Genomic DNA, 17,120 nt, shown 5'->3' with positions numbered 1-17,120 from the left:
AATCACACAAAAAGATTTGCATAGGTATTCCTTGGTCAGAAGATTAAATGATTAAGGATATATATTCTTCCATTATGTTATGATTTAAATAATGTTAATGAAAATCCTAATAGTGTGGATCAAGGTGATTCTAACATTTATCTGGAAGGAGAAATGGTAAAGTAGCCAAGGGAAATTTTTAGAGCTATTATGGTAGATTATAATCAAAACAGCATGGTGGTGGTAGAAAAACTGATAGGCAGAGAAATGTGCAGAGATGTCCCTGCATTATTTAACGATTCTTTCTGCTCTAATTTTGAATGCCAAATGTAATCATAAACTCATTTTTCTTTGTATACTAAAGTCTATTTTTGGGATAAGTGGTTAAGTATTTGAAGTAAAGTTGGCATCTTTTCTCAAAGCATACACCACAATATAAAGACCAAAAGGGCTAAATAGTCGAATGCACAAAAAGAACCCAAAATAAAACATAGATGGGTAGATCTCTGATCTTGAGTTTGGATTAGTTTGCCTGTGTATGATGAGATGGGGAAAATTGTATTCACCACAATTCCACTTCTACTTATGAATGGAACTCATTTGTTAGAAAATGTTCCAGCAACTAGAACGGGAGGCAACTAAGGGGCCTGAGTGTGATAAACTCTCCCTGCTGGAGACAAGGAGAAGAGTTTGCTTGATACTCCAATAAGGAAGGGAGGAAGGTGCCCAAAAGAGAAACAAAAGGAAGGAAAGGAAAGGAGTGTGAAGACATGTGTGTGGAGGGTAGGTGGAAGAAGTGACAGGGAAGGGCAAGATATTGAACTATCACCAAGTACCACATTGGAGTTTGGGCTGGATTTCACCAGTCTCCACAGAGCAGAAGCTGCCTCTCAAGTATCTGGGTTACATGCATGTAAAAGCAGTGGAAAAAATCTGAAAGAGGAGCAATTGGTGGGTTTTCTAACGTAAGAATTAAAAATTGTTTACATCAAGGCTCTGCAAACTATGACCCACAGCCCAAATCCAGCCACACCCATTAGGTTTTGTATCATCTATCCTTGCTTCCCAGTTACAATGGCAGCACTGAGTAGTTGTGATAGAGAACATATGGCCCACAAAGCCTAAAATATTTACTATCTGGCCCTTTATGGAGAAACTCTGCTAATTCATCTTTCCATGAAAAGCATTACAAAATAATTAAAAGGCAAACAGCAAACTCAGAAACAAAACACTTGACACAAATATAGTAAGGGGAAGAATCATATCCTTAAGTATTAAAAAGATCCTTCCAAACTTATTGAAAAAACTGAGTTGGCAATAGGCAGAGGGTACAAATAGACATTTCACTGAAGAAAGCACAAAGGTATCAACATACGAACATATAGACGTTTAGCCTCACTAGCTAGCAAAGAACAGCAAAATAAACTAGAATAATGTAACAGTGTTTGGAGTCAGGGTGTCTTGATTTGAACAGTGTCATGTACTATTGGTGGGGAATGTTCATGTAAAACAATTTGTCAATACACATTAGAACCTTAAAAAGAACAGAAGGTTATACCTTTTGATCTAGAAATAGCACTTCTAAGAAGCTATCTTGAACAACTATTTAGAGATAAAAATATGTAAAGGTGAGAATATTCTCTGAAATGATACCTCTAGGTTCACCTCTTATTAGTTGAGATGACTTTGTGTAAGTTACCAAACCTTGCTAAGCCTCACTTTCCTCATTTTGTAAAATAGGAATTAAAAATATACCCAGTCATAGGAGTGTTATGTAGATTCAACATGTTGACATGTACAAATTTTTAGGAAGAAGATCTTTGGCAAATAGTAAGGGATCAAGAACTACCCACTATTTTACAAAAGTGAAATAATAGGGAAATAGTGAAATCCTCTCGTCTAATTTCAGGTTAGTGCCCATGCCATTTTACAGAGGAGAAACCAAGGCCTAGAGAAAGTGCTGCAAATGGTTGAGCAGAACCAGACCCTGAGCCAAGCTCATGGCAGTGACCCTAAAGAGCTTACAACAGTAAGTGTTCTGTCTCCCCTCTCTTTCTCCTACCTCTGATGGTTGTGGGATAATTCAGAGAATGCATCATTAAAAAGAATTATGTTCCTGTTCTAGGGACACAGGCACCAAAGAGTCATCTCTACTTCCAGGGACAAGGTTTAGGGGACAAGTAAAAATGATAGAAGGGAAGGCCTGTTGAGAGCCTGGCCCAGAGATTTGGGTTTCTGTCTCCTAAGCCAAGAAACCAGTTACCAGATGGGAATGACATTCCATCATCCCAGCCTTGGGTCAAATTTGAGACCCAGGAGCCCACAGGCAATCATCTTTGGGACATGCTTCCCTGATTAAACCATCATGGCATCCTTCTGTTCCTGTAAGTGTGGAGAGAAGGAATGTGTTATGGGTACTCGGTGAATGAATCTTTTTATAGCATGACATTGGATGTGAGAATTTGAATTCCTGAAGACTAACAACACTTCAGTAAACACATATCTTCAATCAAGAGCCTCCTAAATGCCACCCATGTGACATGGAGGAAACAGTCTCAAGGAACTGCAAAGAGCTGTACTCTGTGTAGGCAGAAGGTAGGAACAGTTCGCATCACTGCTGAGGACAGAATAAAAGCAAGTGGGTGGCTGGGCGTGGTGGCTCACGCCTGTAAGCCCTGCACTATGGGAGGTCAAGGTGGGTGGATCACCTGAGGTCAGGAGTTTAAGACCAGCCTGGCCAACATGATGAAACCCAACTTCATCTCCGCTAAAAATACAAAAAATTAGCTGGCCATGGTGGCGCACGCCTATAATCCCAGCTACTCAGGAGGCTGAGGCAGGAGAATTGCTTGAATCCGGGAGGCAGAGGTTGCAGTGAGCTGAGATCACACCACTGCACTCCAGCCTGGGCGACAAGAGTGAAACTCCGTCTCAAAAAAAAAAAAAAAAAAAAAAAAAAAAGCAAGAGGGCTTGAGGGGTCAGAAGGCAAGGTGGGCCAATAGGAGCTGTAGAACCTGTATGATCCACTGTTGATTTTTTTTTTTTTTTTTTGAGACAGAGTCTGGCTTTGTCACCCAGGCTGGAGTGCAGTGGTGCCATCTTGGCTCACTAAAACCTCTGCCTCCTGGGTTCAAGCAATTCTCCTGCCTCAGCCTCCCAAGTAGCTGGGATTACAGGTGCTCACCTCTATGTCAGGTAACTTTTGTATTTTTAGTAGAGACAGGGTTTTGCCATGCTGGCCAGGCTGGTCTCGAACTCCTGACATCAGCTGATCTGCCTGCCTCAGCCTCCCAAAGTGCTGGTATTACAGGCGTGAGCCACTGCATCCAGCTTCACTGTTTATTTTTAAAACATAATAGTTCCTGCCATTTTGGGAACTATTTAGGGTCACTTTTAAAGGCAGACGGCTAGATCCTTCATCCCAGTGAAGGATCAGGACCAATATGGGTAATATACCTTAATCTTATACAGACGAGTAGGATTGAAACAAGGAAGTTAATATTCATTGATTATCTGTAATGTGCTAGTCATTTTTCAATCATTTTCTCATTACATCTTCCAAGCCACACAATGAATGTACCATTATTATCTCCCCTTTGCAAAGGAGCCAGATGGGGCTCAAGGAGGCTGAGGGGTCCCACAACCAGGGAGAGGTAGAGAAGAGAAATAGACCACAGGGCTTTGAACTCTTAACTTATTCTGAGAACAAGGACCACTTCCTCATATGCTCATCAGTACGATTAAGTTATAAAATTGAGTTTTCTTAAGGGGAAAAAGTAAGCAAGAAAGCATCTTCTGGCTTACAGTTTATCTGCCAAGCACCAAGTGCCTTTCCATAATTCTGACTTACAGGGTGCTTGCATGGCCTTCCAGGCAAAGAGCCTGGAGTTTTGTATATCCTTATGCCCACCTCTGCTGAGGGTTTCCTATGAGTTTCACAGATGGGGTCATGATCACCTTCAGCCTCTATTGACTGCCAAAATTAGCATCATACCAGGTATGACTGCCTGCCCTCTGTCCACAGGTAGGTGGAGAATATGTCTTGATATCAGGAGTTCCTGGAGGTGCAATCAAACTTGCCTGTTTGATGTCCATGGTTCTGACTTTCTCAAAGAGCTCTGGGCTTTGTGGTTTCTTTTACAGGTTGTAACTTGTTGAAGCTGCATTTTGCCAACAAATGGGAGCCATGAGGTCTCTTGTGTGGCACAGTTGTTACCCTGTCCATGTGCTCTACAGCTGGGCCCCTTAACCTGGTATTGGCCTCAGTGGCAAACCACTGTTAAAAACGATGGAGGGAGGCAGCAAGGAGCCAGATTCACTAATGCTGATTAGCCCTGGCATAGGAATATCCTGTAAGTGGTCTCAGGGAATTAGCTAGACTGGGAAATTCTCAAAGCCCTCATAGCCATCTTGTTTCGTAACTCACGTGTACAGGCAATTATCCATACATATGCTTGTGGGGTGACCAGTGGGAATTCAGCCAGGGTTATCCAGACTGAAATTTATCCTTCTGTATTAGTTTCAACTAGATGCTGTAACATGAACACAAAATTAACGGCCTAAAACAACCTGAATGTATTATCTTACAGTTCTGGAAGTCAGAACTGAAATGGGTCTCAGTGAGCTGAAATCAAGGTATTGACAGGGCTGTGTTTCTTTCTGGATTCCCTGGGAAGAATTCATTTCCTTGCCTTTTTAACTTCTAGAGGCTGCCTGCATTCCTCAGCTCCTGGCCCCTTCTGCATCTTCAAAGCCAACAATGGTGGGCCAAGTCCTTCTCATGCTACCATCTCCCTGGCTTTTAAGGTGGGCAGTATTAGAACATGGATCAACTAGCATGCTCTTTTAAGTTTTGTCTCTACCCAAAGTATTCATTAAGAAAAAAGGAAGAAAAATATACATCCTTTGATGGGGCAATATTTACCCAGTCTGGTGCAGCTGCTGGAGTCCTCTGATAGTAACTCTAAGTCCTAAAGTTCTTTTTCTGCCAGGAACTACATATTTGGCTACAAAAAGGCAAGTTACTTAACTGCAAACCACAGCTTATTCATCTTTATAATGGGGATAACCCCCCTGGTCCTGCTCTCTAGGACCACTGGAACGGTAAATGAGATAATGAAACAGTGCCTTAAAAAGCATGTTGTTGAATCAAGCATTTTCTGTGACCTCACTAAGATAGTCAGAAGAGAGGTCTGTGTCTGCACCCACACACTATGCAACACTCTAAATACACCCCCCTTATTTCTTACCAAGCTTATGGGTTGCTCTGTTGTTAGATTTCTTTTTTTACTATACATATTTGATTTACATATTTAATTTACAGCAATGCTTCATAATAAGGAGGCTATCAGTTGCCACTCAATGAATATTTAATGAATACAAAATGAACAAAGGAAAGCAAAAAGAAGAGAAGGGAGGAAGTGGACTGTGGAAAGTTCTATACTCCTCATTGCTCCAGCAGAGGAAGCTCCATTTCCATTCTCCTTGGGAGATTTCTTGAACTTTATCTCCAATCTGGACCCTTCCTATTAGAAAGAAGGGGACAGTCTTGAGGGAACCATGTGTACCACCAAACATAGGTCATGGGGGTCAGAGGGCCACCCCCAGTGCCCAGCCCCACTTGGTACAGAGGAAAACACATACCCCTATAGCCTTTTTTTTTTTTTAAAGCCCTGGTTTCTGGGAATTTGTTCATCAATAAGGCACTATGTTATTTCAGACTCACTTACCAAATGCCTCTCTGTTGTTCAGTAGTAACTAGCAAGCGCATAGTAGGTCTAGAAAATAACATCTGGCATTTTGATGAAGGAATAAGCGCGGGAATGATGTGTTGCTGGACAGCTCAAAGAAACACCAAGAATACACCAAAGCAAATTTAAATAGTATATAGCATGATCATTTTTTGATGATAGATGGCCTCAGTACTTTAGGCCACTCAGCAGTGTTACCCTGGGAGTTTGCTGTAACCCTGTTCTCCTGGCCTTGCTACCAGGGCTCATGGGGTAAATCTGGTCAGTCTCCAAAGGAAGGAGCTGATCATGCAAATTAGGTGCGTCGTGGGGCCTGCCTGCTGGCCAGAGCCACTCGGCTTCTGAAACCTTCGTGAATCAGGAAACCAGTGCTCGGCACCCTCTGCAACTGCCCTTCTGGGCTCCCTTCCATTGCTCCTCCCAGCCTCTCCCTGGAACTGGGCAGTGCTGCTCCTGGCCAGGAAAAAGGAACCTCCTCTGAGTCAGGGCTGAGTGAGTAGCAGTTGCTTCACCCCCAGCCCCCAGGGCTTGGAGAGAGACCTGCTTTGTCCGCATGAAACTGCAGGCTTGGGCCAGCGCAATAGTTTGATGTGAATAAGCAAAAAGAAAAACAACCAAAAGAAAAAAAAAAAAAAAAACCACAACACACATACACACCAACCAAAAAACCCCCCATGTTTCTTCAGGTTAGATTTAATTGAAAACAACCATCCACCCCAAGTACTTTTCATATGTTGGGTAGCTTCTCCAGTCCTGGAGTCCAGGGTCTGCGTCTGAGTCAGAGAAGGGAGCAGAGATTGCCCCCGACCAAATCCAGAAGTGGGGGGCTGGAGTGCAAGAGCTCAGGACTATAGGTCTGTAAAATGCTGTGGGCCTCTGTCCAGCCAGCCCCATGAGTCTCCCTGCATCCTCCACTGAAATGAAAGGAAACAGAGCTGGGCCAAGCAGAGGTGTGGGGGAGCCAGGAGGGAGGCCAGCGGCTCTCTTGCCTCAGCAGACACCCGCAGGCTGAGCGAGAGAGCTTCCCTTCCAAACGCTGCAAAGAGTCTCCGAGGAGGAAAAGGATCCTGCAGAAGAGCCAGGAAGCCAGGATTGAAACTGTTGCCGGCATTGGCAGGGCCAGGGCTGGGACTGTCTGCGCTCCTATCCTCTGGCTCAGTGGGAATCCCATCGCCTCTCTGACATCATGGATGAAAATCAGCCCTGGCTTTCATATGTTGGGACCGCCCCACCCAGCTCAGTCCGGCCAGCTGGACCATCCCAAAACGGGTTCTCTTTTGTCAGCTGCCTTTTATAGAACTATAAAACTAAAAGTTCAAGTACGAAGCCCTTAGATCAGTCATCAAAAAAGGCAGACTTTGCCTCCCGGACTCTTTCTGCTGCTTTCCCTGCATTGTGGCTTCCTCTCTCCGGCAGAGCTGCTAGGCTGCTGGCTTCCATCTCTCAGCCTCGTAAAGATCCTACAACCCCAAATGGGGCATTAACCTGCCTAGGAGGGGGTTCTGGATCTGTGCTTTGGAATTAGGGGAAAGGGAAGAGAAGAGAGGAGCTTACGCTGCAACTATGTGGGGAAAAGGAAAGATACCTCTGTAATAAAGTGAAATGGCATAGAGTTGGAAACGGGAAAAGAGACAACACAGGACCACAGTCGGTGAGGCAGAGTGAGACTTTTGCCAAATAACTGTGACCTTTGAAATTTCAAACTGCCTCTCCAGGCATTTGAATCTTTTGGCCAAAGCATAAGTGAGTAGGGGGGTGGAACACCAGATGATCCTATGCTCAGCAGAGTTTAGAAGGGAGGGAGTATTAAACATGTTGGAGCTTGAGAAAAAGAATGGAATTCTCACCTCCTCAGCTCAAGACCTGGGACCTGGGCCATAGTTGGCACTAGATTAATCATGGCTGCAAAAAGAAGTGAATGGCTGACCTCAGTCAGTTTCAATGCCTTAACAAAAAATTGGACTAAGATTATTGATAAAGGTCTTAGGGATTCTTGGATCAATGAGATGACTTCTACAGTTTAGGAAGCTCCATGTATACTCTAAACACATAAGAAAAGTCAAAGCCAAATGGAACTCACCCAATGGTCCAAAATGGTGGCTGGGTCAGCAATGCCGCACCTGTGGGATCATCGTGTTCCCTCGCCTTACCTCTGAAGCATGTGGTCTAACTGCAGCTTAAAGGATTAATGTGAAGTCTAAGGAAATGTGTGTAAGTTAAACCATTCTTTGCTCAAATTGGATCAGTTATCTTGACCTGATAGAGACTTTTTTAAAAGGTCTAATACATGGGACCTTTCTTCTCTTGGCTTGGGATAGGAATGTACATGTTGAGCAGCAACATTCCTGTGGGTCTCTCAGATTCTATCAGGCTGTTATATAACTGGCATTATAATATTGGAAGGGATCTTAAAGATAAGACCTGGGTCAAAGTCTTATTTATGAATGAGGTCGAGGGAGGTTACATGACTTACGCATTGTGTGTGCTTAAATTTATTCATCCCATCAAAGAGGATTATTCCTATTGCTCCTTTGGTTGCTATTTAGCCCCTGTGCACACCAGGCATTATTCTGTGCATTGGGAGTCAATGCTGAACAAAGACGGTGGGGGACAATAGTTTTTGTGAACCTTATAATTGGAGAGACTAACATTAAGCAGATGAACAAGTATGAAAATAATATGTTTTTGGAAAATGATGACAACAGTGAAGGAGGTGGCAGTACATTAGGTGTGATGGCCGGGGAAGGCTTTTCTAAGCAGGTGGCCTCCAAGATGAGCTCTCTGTGATGAGAGAGAGCCAGCCGTGAGGAAGCTCCGAGAGAGAATATTCCAGGCAAAGGGATGACAAGTGCACAGGCCTTGAGGCTGGAACAACCTAGGTACAGGTTGAGCATCCCTTATCTGAATTGCTTGGGACCAGAAGTGTTTTGGATCTCAGATTGTTTTCCGATTTTTGGGATATTTGCATACATATAATGAGATCTTGGAGATGAGACCCAAACCTACACAAAAAACGTATGTTTTATATATACCTAGCCTGAAGGTAATTTTATAAAATATTTAAAATGTTGTGTATAAAACAAATTTTTCATTAAGTACTTAGGTATGGAAGTTTCCACTTGTGGCCTCATGTCAATGCTCAAAAAGTTTTGGATGTTGGAGCATTTTGGATTTTGGAAAGGTTAGGGCTGCCCAATCTGTAGTCTTTTGAGGCAGAGATAGACAAGTGGAGCTGAAGTATAGTGAGTAGAGGGAACAGGGAGAAGAATAGTGTAAGTTCCTCTGCCTACCACCACACAATTTCTGCAAATAAGGCCCGCAGATGTCTGTTCATCCTGGAATTAATGTATCCTCTCTGAGTCTACTGATCCCCTGTTGTAATACCATTCATCTTACCCTATAAGCTCTTGCAGAAAGCATCCTGAGAAAAATGGTGGTTGCCTACCCAAGTAACCATCAAGACCCATCCCATCATGTATTACATTGCAGTTGACCCTTAAAAGTCCAAGCCTACAGAAACATCTCTGGTCACTCAGACCTTGTTATGGGTTTAATTGTGTCCCCCACAAGAGATATGTTAAAGTCCTAACCCCTAACACCTCAGAATGTAACCTTATTTGGAAATAGAGTCTCTACAGATGGCTGTGGTCTGAATGTCTGTGTTCCTCGAAGATGTATACATGGAGACCCGATAGCCAATGTGATCATATTAGGAGACAGTCTTTTAGGAGGTGACGAAGTTAGGAATGTGGAACCCTTATGAATGAAATTCGAGCTCTTATAAAAGGAGCCCATTGGAACTAATTTTCCCTTTCCACCATGGGGGAATACAATTAGAAGGTCCCCTCTATGAGGAAGAGGGCTCTCATCAGGCACCAAACCTGCCTGAGCCTTGATCTTAAACTTCCCTTCCTCTAGAACTGTAAGAAATAAACTTCTGTGGCTTATATGCTACTCCATTTATGGTATTTTTATTCTAGCAGCTTGCATAGACTAAGATACAAATTTAACCAAGTTAAGATGAGGTCATGAGGGTGGGCCTAATCTAATATGACTGGTGTCCTTAGAAGTTTAGACACAGACATGTCCAAGGAGAACTGTGCAAAGACACACAGGTAAAACACCCTGTGAAGATTGGGGCAATGCTGCCACAACCCAAGCAACATCCAGGGCCATCAGAAGCTGGAAGAGGTGAGGAAGTTTCCCCTACAGGTTTTATGTATTTATTTTTTTGAGACAGAGTGTCACTCTCTGCATAGGCTGGAGTGCAGTGGCACGATCTCGGCTCACTGTCTCCCGGGTTCAAGTGATTCTCGTGCCTCAGCCTCCCAAGTATCTGGGATTACTGACTTGTGCCATCATACCCAGCTAATTTTTATATTTTTAGTAGAGGCAGTTTCACCATGTTGGCCATGCTGGTCTTGAACTCCTTACCTAAGGTGATCCGCCCTCCTCAGCCTCCCAAAGTGCTAGGATTACAGGCACGAGCCACTGTGCCCGGACTCCTATAGATTTTCGAGGGAGTACAGTGCTGCTGACACCTGGATTGCAGAATTTTGGCCTCCAGAGCTGCAAGACATTAAATGTCTGTTGTCCTAAGCCACAGAGATTTTGGTACTCTGTTAGAACAGCCCTAGGAAACAGAGACCATTATCATCTTCTAGCTCTCTATATCACCTAATCTAGTAAGTCTCCTGTATTAGTCTGTTTTCACACTGCTGATAAAGACATACCCGAGACAGGGCGATTTACAAAAGAAAGAGGCTTAATTGGATTTACAGTTCCATATGGCTGGGGAAGCCTCACAATCATGGTGGACGGCAAGCAGGAGCAAGTCCCATCTTACATGGATAGCAGCAGGCGGAGAGAATGAGGAAGATACAAATGCGGAAACCTCTGATAAAACCATCAGATCTTGTGAGACGTATTCACTACCACGAAAATAGAAACTGCCCCCATGATTCAATTATATCCCATCGGGCCCTTCCAACACATGGGAATTATGGGAGTACAATTCAAGAGAGATTTGCGTGGGGACACAGAGCTAAACCATATTACCCCCGTCCCCATCCCCTACTCCCTCAGAACCTTTTCACTGTGCCCTATAGCTCAGAGTTGCTTATCAAAATGACCGATGTCTTCACCTGTTAATAAGAATATTCTCTTCAAATGCCTGCTGCAACTAAAACCAGTCATCCCTGGAGGTCTTGGGTTCCCTTCCAGCCTTCTGAAGCTATGGCTTTTCTTTTTCTGCTATGGAAGTAGGGCCTAGGAGGTGATGATGTGTCATGCTTGCTTCACATCCCATCCTCCCGACCATTTCTCCATCTTCTACCCCATGCCCAACCCCAGTTCCTTTGAAGATCACAGTATTAGACTCCACGCCATAACTACCCTCTGCTTTGGTGAGTTAACCTGGACCTTCCTGTTAGCTACAGAAGACTTTGTACCTGGCTCACTTTCACCCTAAGCACCCCACCTGTCGTCACCCGCAGTTGTTTCAACAATTACATAGGTCTTTCACTCTTCAGGCCTCTCAGTCCCTTGTCTGTTCTCTTCCAAGGACCCTGTCTTCTATGCTTCCATCAGCCACTCCTTCTAAGGTCCTACCCAGCCATTCAGTGACTTCTGTTTCTCCCAAATCTCATTCTTAAGGATCTCCATCTCCAACAACAACCCACTCTCTTCCAGAGGATTCTCTCTACTATGCTGACCTCAGTGATTCATTGACCCTGCCAAGACCTTTAAGCCATTGTCCCTTCCCTTTGGCACTCTTCCCTCAACTCCTTCATGTCCTCATTGTCTTCTTCCTTTTGTTATAATCCCTGCCTTGCCTAAACTCTCAGGTTCTATGTCTCCCTCCCACCTACAGAGTTGAAAATCTACCATACATCAGCCTGACTTTTCACCTCCTCTGCTCCTGCAAAGTACTTGGATCTGGCTGGAGAAAAACAGAAAGCAAGGCTGTCTGATCACGTGTTGATTTTTGACTGCAAACCTCGCTAGGGCCCCCGCACTGCCTGGCAGTCCTACTGCGCTTCCCCAGTTGATTCACAATCCTGCTCTCCAGGGCTGCTATGTCACAGGCCCTCTCTCCTGACATTCACTTCCTTACTCTCAGTTGATGACCTCACCTTCAATTCACTGAGAAAACAGAAGCAGGCAGAAGGGAACATGCTCATCCACCTACAAATGAGTCACACACTACCTCCTTGGGTACCCACATATTCTACTTTTCCTGCAGACTGTACCTGCTCCCATCAGAGGCCTACTCCGTTGCTGGTGGGCCAGATTCACCCTGAATTGCCTGCTAAAGGACTTTGCTCCAGCCATCATCTCTTCTCTCCTCTGTACCATCTTTTCTCTCGTGTCTCATTCTCATCAGCCTGCAAATACACTGGGATCTCTCCCATTCTAGATAATCTCCCCCTTTCCTCATAGCTTCTTCCTGCTACCACTTCATTCTCTTTTTGCCCTTTAACAAAACTCCTTGAAATCATCTATAATTTCTGCCTCCCCCTCTTCACCTTCACCTTATGAGCTCTTCTTGACCCTGTCGCAAACGAGTTTTGTTGCCATTGTTTTTCTCTTGTCTCTGCCCTTGGCCAGATTGAAGGACCAAGTCTGAGTCCTTATCTGGAGCTTGCAGCAACACTGGGAATGGCAATCTTTCTTCACTTGGCTTCTTGGATGCTACCCTCTTCTGGTTTTCCCATTGCCCTAATAGAATCTCTCTCTCAATTTCTTACGTTTTGTTTTGCCTCTTTCTTTCCCCCATTCTCTAATAGTTGCTCACACCAGGGCTTAGCTCTTGGCCCTCTTCTCTCCAATATTTATACTCCCTCGCGGAATTCATCGGCTGGATCATGGCTTTACATACCCATCTATATATTGATGACTCACACATTTTTATCTTTAGAACCAATCTCTCCCCTGAATTCCAGACTCATATATCCAACTGCCCAGCAGGCATCTCCACCCTGACATCTCATAGATATGTTAAATATAACATGTCCAAAATGGAAATCTTAATTTTCCCCTTTACTCTTCTCCTAAAATACTCTCCTCCCACAGGTTTCCTCATCTCAGTAAAAGGTGTCACCGTTCTCCTGGGATCTGTTCAGGTATCAAGTAGAGGAGACATCTTTGGCTTCTCTCTTTTCTCCCCATTATACAGAGAAGTCTATTAAGTATGTCTACAATGCATGTAAAGGGAAGGAACTGGTCAACACTATGACACAGGGTGTGGGGATAGAATGTACCAGAAGGGAGTGAAAAATGGAAGTTTCGTTTTTTTTTGTTTGGTTTTTTTTTTTTTTTTTTTTTTTTTGAGACAGAGTCTCGCTCTGTCACCCAGGCTGGAGTGCAGTGGTGCAATCTTGGCACACTGCAAGCTCCACCTCCCAGGTTCATGCCATTCTCCCACCTCAGCCTCCCGAGTAGCTGGGACTACAGGTGCCCACCACCACGCCTGGCTAAGTTTTTTCTTTTTGTATTTTTAGTAGAGACAGGGTTTCACCGTGTTAGCCAGGATGGTCTCAATCTCCTAACGTCGTGATCCGCCCACCTGGGCCTCCCAAAGTGCTGGGATTACAGGCTTGAGCCACTGCGCATGGCCACGTGGAAGTATTATTTGTTAATCATGGTCAAGGATAGACTCTTTGAGAAAGTGACATTAAAGCAAAGATCTTACTGAAATGTAGGAAAGCACATGCTTTAGCAGCATATAGGGGAAGGGCAGTCCAGCAGAGAGAACCAGTGTGCAGGTCATGAGGCAGTCAAAAATACATCATGTCTGAAGAAAGCAAGGCTAGAGTGCCCGAAGCCAATTGAGGTGTGCTTTAGCTCCGGCTGCCATAACAAAATACCATAGAATAGGTGGCTTAAACAACAGATGTTTGTTTCCTCACAGTTCTGGAGTCTGGGAAGTCCAAGATTAATCGAATCTGGCCAATTTGGTTGCCAGTGAGGGCTCTTTTCCATGTTTGCCTATGGCCATCTTCTTGTGTCTCACGTGGCCTTTTCTGGTGTGTGCAAGAACAGAGATCTCTGTCTTCCTCTTTTTTAAGGCCCCCAGTCTTATTGGGTTAGGGTCCATTCTTATGGGTTCTTTTAACCTTTATTATCTCCTAAAGACCCTGTCTCCACATATAGTCACCTAGGGTGTTAGGGCTTCTACATATGAATTTTGGGGGGACACACATTTAGGTTTATAACAAGGAGTTACAAAGGTAGACAGAGGCCAGAAAAATCAGATTTGTGAAAAATCTTGGCCTGTAAAAGCCTGATGTTTGTGTTTTATTCTATGCGGTCTTGCTCTGTCACCAGGCTGGAGTGCAGTGGTGTGATCTCAGCTCACTGCAACCTCCGCCTCCCAGTTCAAGCAATTCTCCTGCCCCAGCCTCCGGAGTAGCTGGGACCACAGGCACACACCACCACGCCCAGCTAATTGTTTGTATTTTTAGTAGAGATGGGGTTTCACCATGTTGACTGGGATGGTGTCTATCTCTTGACCTCGTGATCCGCCCACCTCGGCCTCCCTAAGTGCTGGGATTACAGGCATGAGCCACCATGCCCGGCCATTTTATTCTAAGTGTCATGGAAACTAATGGGCAGTTTTGAGCAGGAGAGTTTCATGACATGAGTTACGTTTTACAGGTAATGCTAGCTGCCTGGTGGAGAATGGATTTTGAGAGACCAAGAGGAGCCAGTGTGTCCAGCTAGGAGTTTATTGCAATGTATTTTAGAGCAGGGGTGAACAAAGTTTTTAAAATCATAGTTTAGATTGTAAATATTTCAGCCTTTGCAGGCTGTATTAGTTTGTTTTCACACTCCTGACACATCCAAGGGTAGGTAATTTATAAAGAAAAAGAGGTCTAATGGACTCGTGGTTCCACATGGCTGGGGAGGCCTCACAATCATTGGCAGAAGGTGAAAGGCATGTCTCACACGGTGGCAGACAGGAGGGAATGAGAACCAAGGGAAAGGGGTTTTCCCTTATAAAACCATCAGATCTCGTGAGACTTATTCACTACAATGAGACCAGGAAACTGCCCCCATGATTCAATTGTGAGTTGATAAAGTAAGATTGCTATCGATGGAAAAATAAGTGTCCAGTTCACTTAGTGGGAAATAAGGTGAATTCCATCCAGAGGGCCTTGATTTTCTGTGGAAATAAAATATTCTCTTTAAAGCCAATCTTCTATTCCCATCCTACTCAATGGCTCATGCTGGCCAGTCTGGTCTTGAACTCCTGACCTCAAGTGATCCACCTGCCTTGGCCTCCCAAAGTGCTAGGATTACAGGCGTGAGCTGTGGTGCCTGCTTGTTTCCTCAATTACTTTTAAATTCTCTACTTGCAATTCACCTTTTTATTCCTGTGCTCAGGGCAGATGCAACCGCTCTCCTCTGCTCCCTCCGTACATCACTGTCGCTTCTGTCCCAGGGAAGCAATAACGCCCCTTACTCACACCTTTGCATGTAAGTAGGGTGACACAGATAGTTGGTCCTCATTCCACCATAATTTTGTGTGTGTGTGAGGTTAAGAACAAACTCCCATTAAGGAAAAGAAAAAGGTGAAGAACAAGAGAGTGATAGAAAGATACTCAAAAGTGAAGGAATGGGTTGGATGCCACAAAATATCTGAATATCTAGCATTTGCCGAAGGACAGCAACCAACGGATACAGAGTATTAAATGACAGCAACTGGGACACTTTATATCCTGCTTCCATGAGCGGAATGCCTGGGGGAGAACCCAGAAGGGTAGCCTCTGTCCCTTGCAGCTTTCCCCTCCCTCTTTTTTTTGCGCCTGTCCAGGTTGCCTTCCCCTGGCTGGGAACACCCTGTGGCGGGTCCGGCTGCAGAGCACTCTCTGTATAGTAATAAAGTGCACACTTGTAATGTTGGGCCGAGTGACAAGAACAACATGAAACAACACTCTACCCACCCACTGAGAAAACCGAGTATGTCACACGCCTCTGTGTCATGGTTTTAAAAATATCTCCACTGACGGTCCAAGTCTCAGGTTGGGCTAGAGGAGTGTTTAATGCCTAGCTGTGCCAGGTGGAAAATGTTTTCATCAGAATCCCAAGGACCCCAGTGACGGACGTTTGTTGGCTTGGTGTGTGTGTGCATGCACACGCAGGAGCATGTGTTTAAGAAAAATGGGGCTGGGTGGCGATTTCTTTGCTCTCCCCCCTCCCCTTTTTCTTTCCTTTTTAATTACATGTTCCTGACAAAGAGGTGTGGTCCCTGGCATGGCTGCCCAGCCTCTCTGCCACCTCTAACCACACGGGGAGAAGAATACTGCGGGCTTCTCAGCACTCAACATGGTTCCCAGCATCAGTGGAAACATAAACCCAAGGACCCACAAAGAGCTAAAGCTTCTGCAGAATGAGGGGTCTAGAAGCCTAGTGAGTGTCTGGAGAGAGAGAGAGTGTGGCTCTTGCAAAGGGTTTATCTCTTGGTTTCTCCCTACCTTGCTTCTTTGTTTGAGAAGAGCACAGCCAAGCTCAAGTCTACTGGAATTTTGTCACAGAGGAGGGGGTTTCAAATAACAGGGAGAACCATTTAACCCCTTTGTGGTTTATTCTTATTTACTTTGGAATCTCCAGTACTTACTAGCAGGGCAACTTTGGCAAGTTGCTTAACCTTTAAGCCTAAGTTTCCTGACTTGTAAAAGGGGATAATAATCGTACCTACTTCTTAAGGTTGTCGTGAGGACCAGATGATGTGACTGCAGGCAAGCTCTCAGCACAGAACCTGGCACGTTGCAAGCCCACAAGAAATGTTAGCTGTTTTTGTAGCTTCAGAGCTTTACAAGATACACACATGAGAACATAAAATCTTTTACTTGAATCTCACAAAGGGAAACATGTATGTGGGACCCTGTGTATTCTGGTCCCCACCTCAATCTGATGGGGGCTCCACTTACCTCCTGAAATTTCTTCATCCACATCAAGCATCTGGGTCCTTGCATCTGTTGTTTCCTCTGCATCTACTCTTACATATCCTCATGGCTTGCTCTGTCACACTATTCTGATATTTGCTCATATTTAATTTATTGGAGAGAGAATTTGCTTTCCAAACAATTTAAAATGGCATCCCCACCATCCCAGTCACCTTCTACCCACTCTCCTGGTACTTATTAATATATTTATTATCTAGCTCCACTACTAGAATGTAAGATTATGAAAGTAGAGGTTTTGTCTTTTGTTGTTCATTGCAGAATTTCTAACGTCTAAAACAGTGCCCAAAATACAGTTAGCATGCTCTAAATATCAATTAAATGAATGAACAGATAATATATCTACATAATTCTCTGCCTCCTGGGTTCAAGTGATTCTCCCTGCCTCAGCTTGGGATTACAGGTTCACACCACTACACCCAG

At 44.3% G+C, this 17,120-nt stretch overlaps 1 long non-coding RNA gene across 2 annotated transcripts in view; it reads left to right on the top strand.

Moving 5' to 3' along the window:
- The window catches only part of LOC139359680 (uncharacterized), a 92,136-nt gene that overhangs the window by 1,527 nt on the left and 73,489 nt on the right, over positions 1–17,120 (top strand). For both annotated transcript variants that reach the window (XR_011615972.1, XR_011615973.1), the window contains exons 2-3: positions 1,889–2,008; positions 4,687–4,786. This is a non-coding gene — a long non-coding RNA (uncharacterized lncRNA). The remainder of the gene's footprint in view (positions 1–1,888; positions 2,009–4,686; positions 4,787–17,120) is intronic.

The sequence above is a fragment of the Macaca nemestrina genome, chromosome 17 (genome assembly GCF_043159975.1).
Source record: "Macaca nemestrina isolate mMacNem1 chromosome 17, mMacNem.hap1, whole genome shotgun sequence".
Lineage (NCBI taxonomy): Eukaryota > Metazoa > Chordata > Mammalia > Primates > Cercopithecidae > Macaca > Macaca nemestrina.
This window is presented reverse-complemented; position numbering and strand designations above follow the sequence as displayed.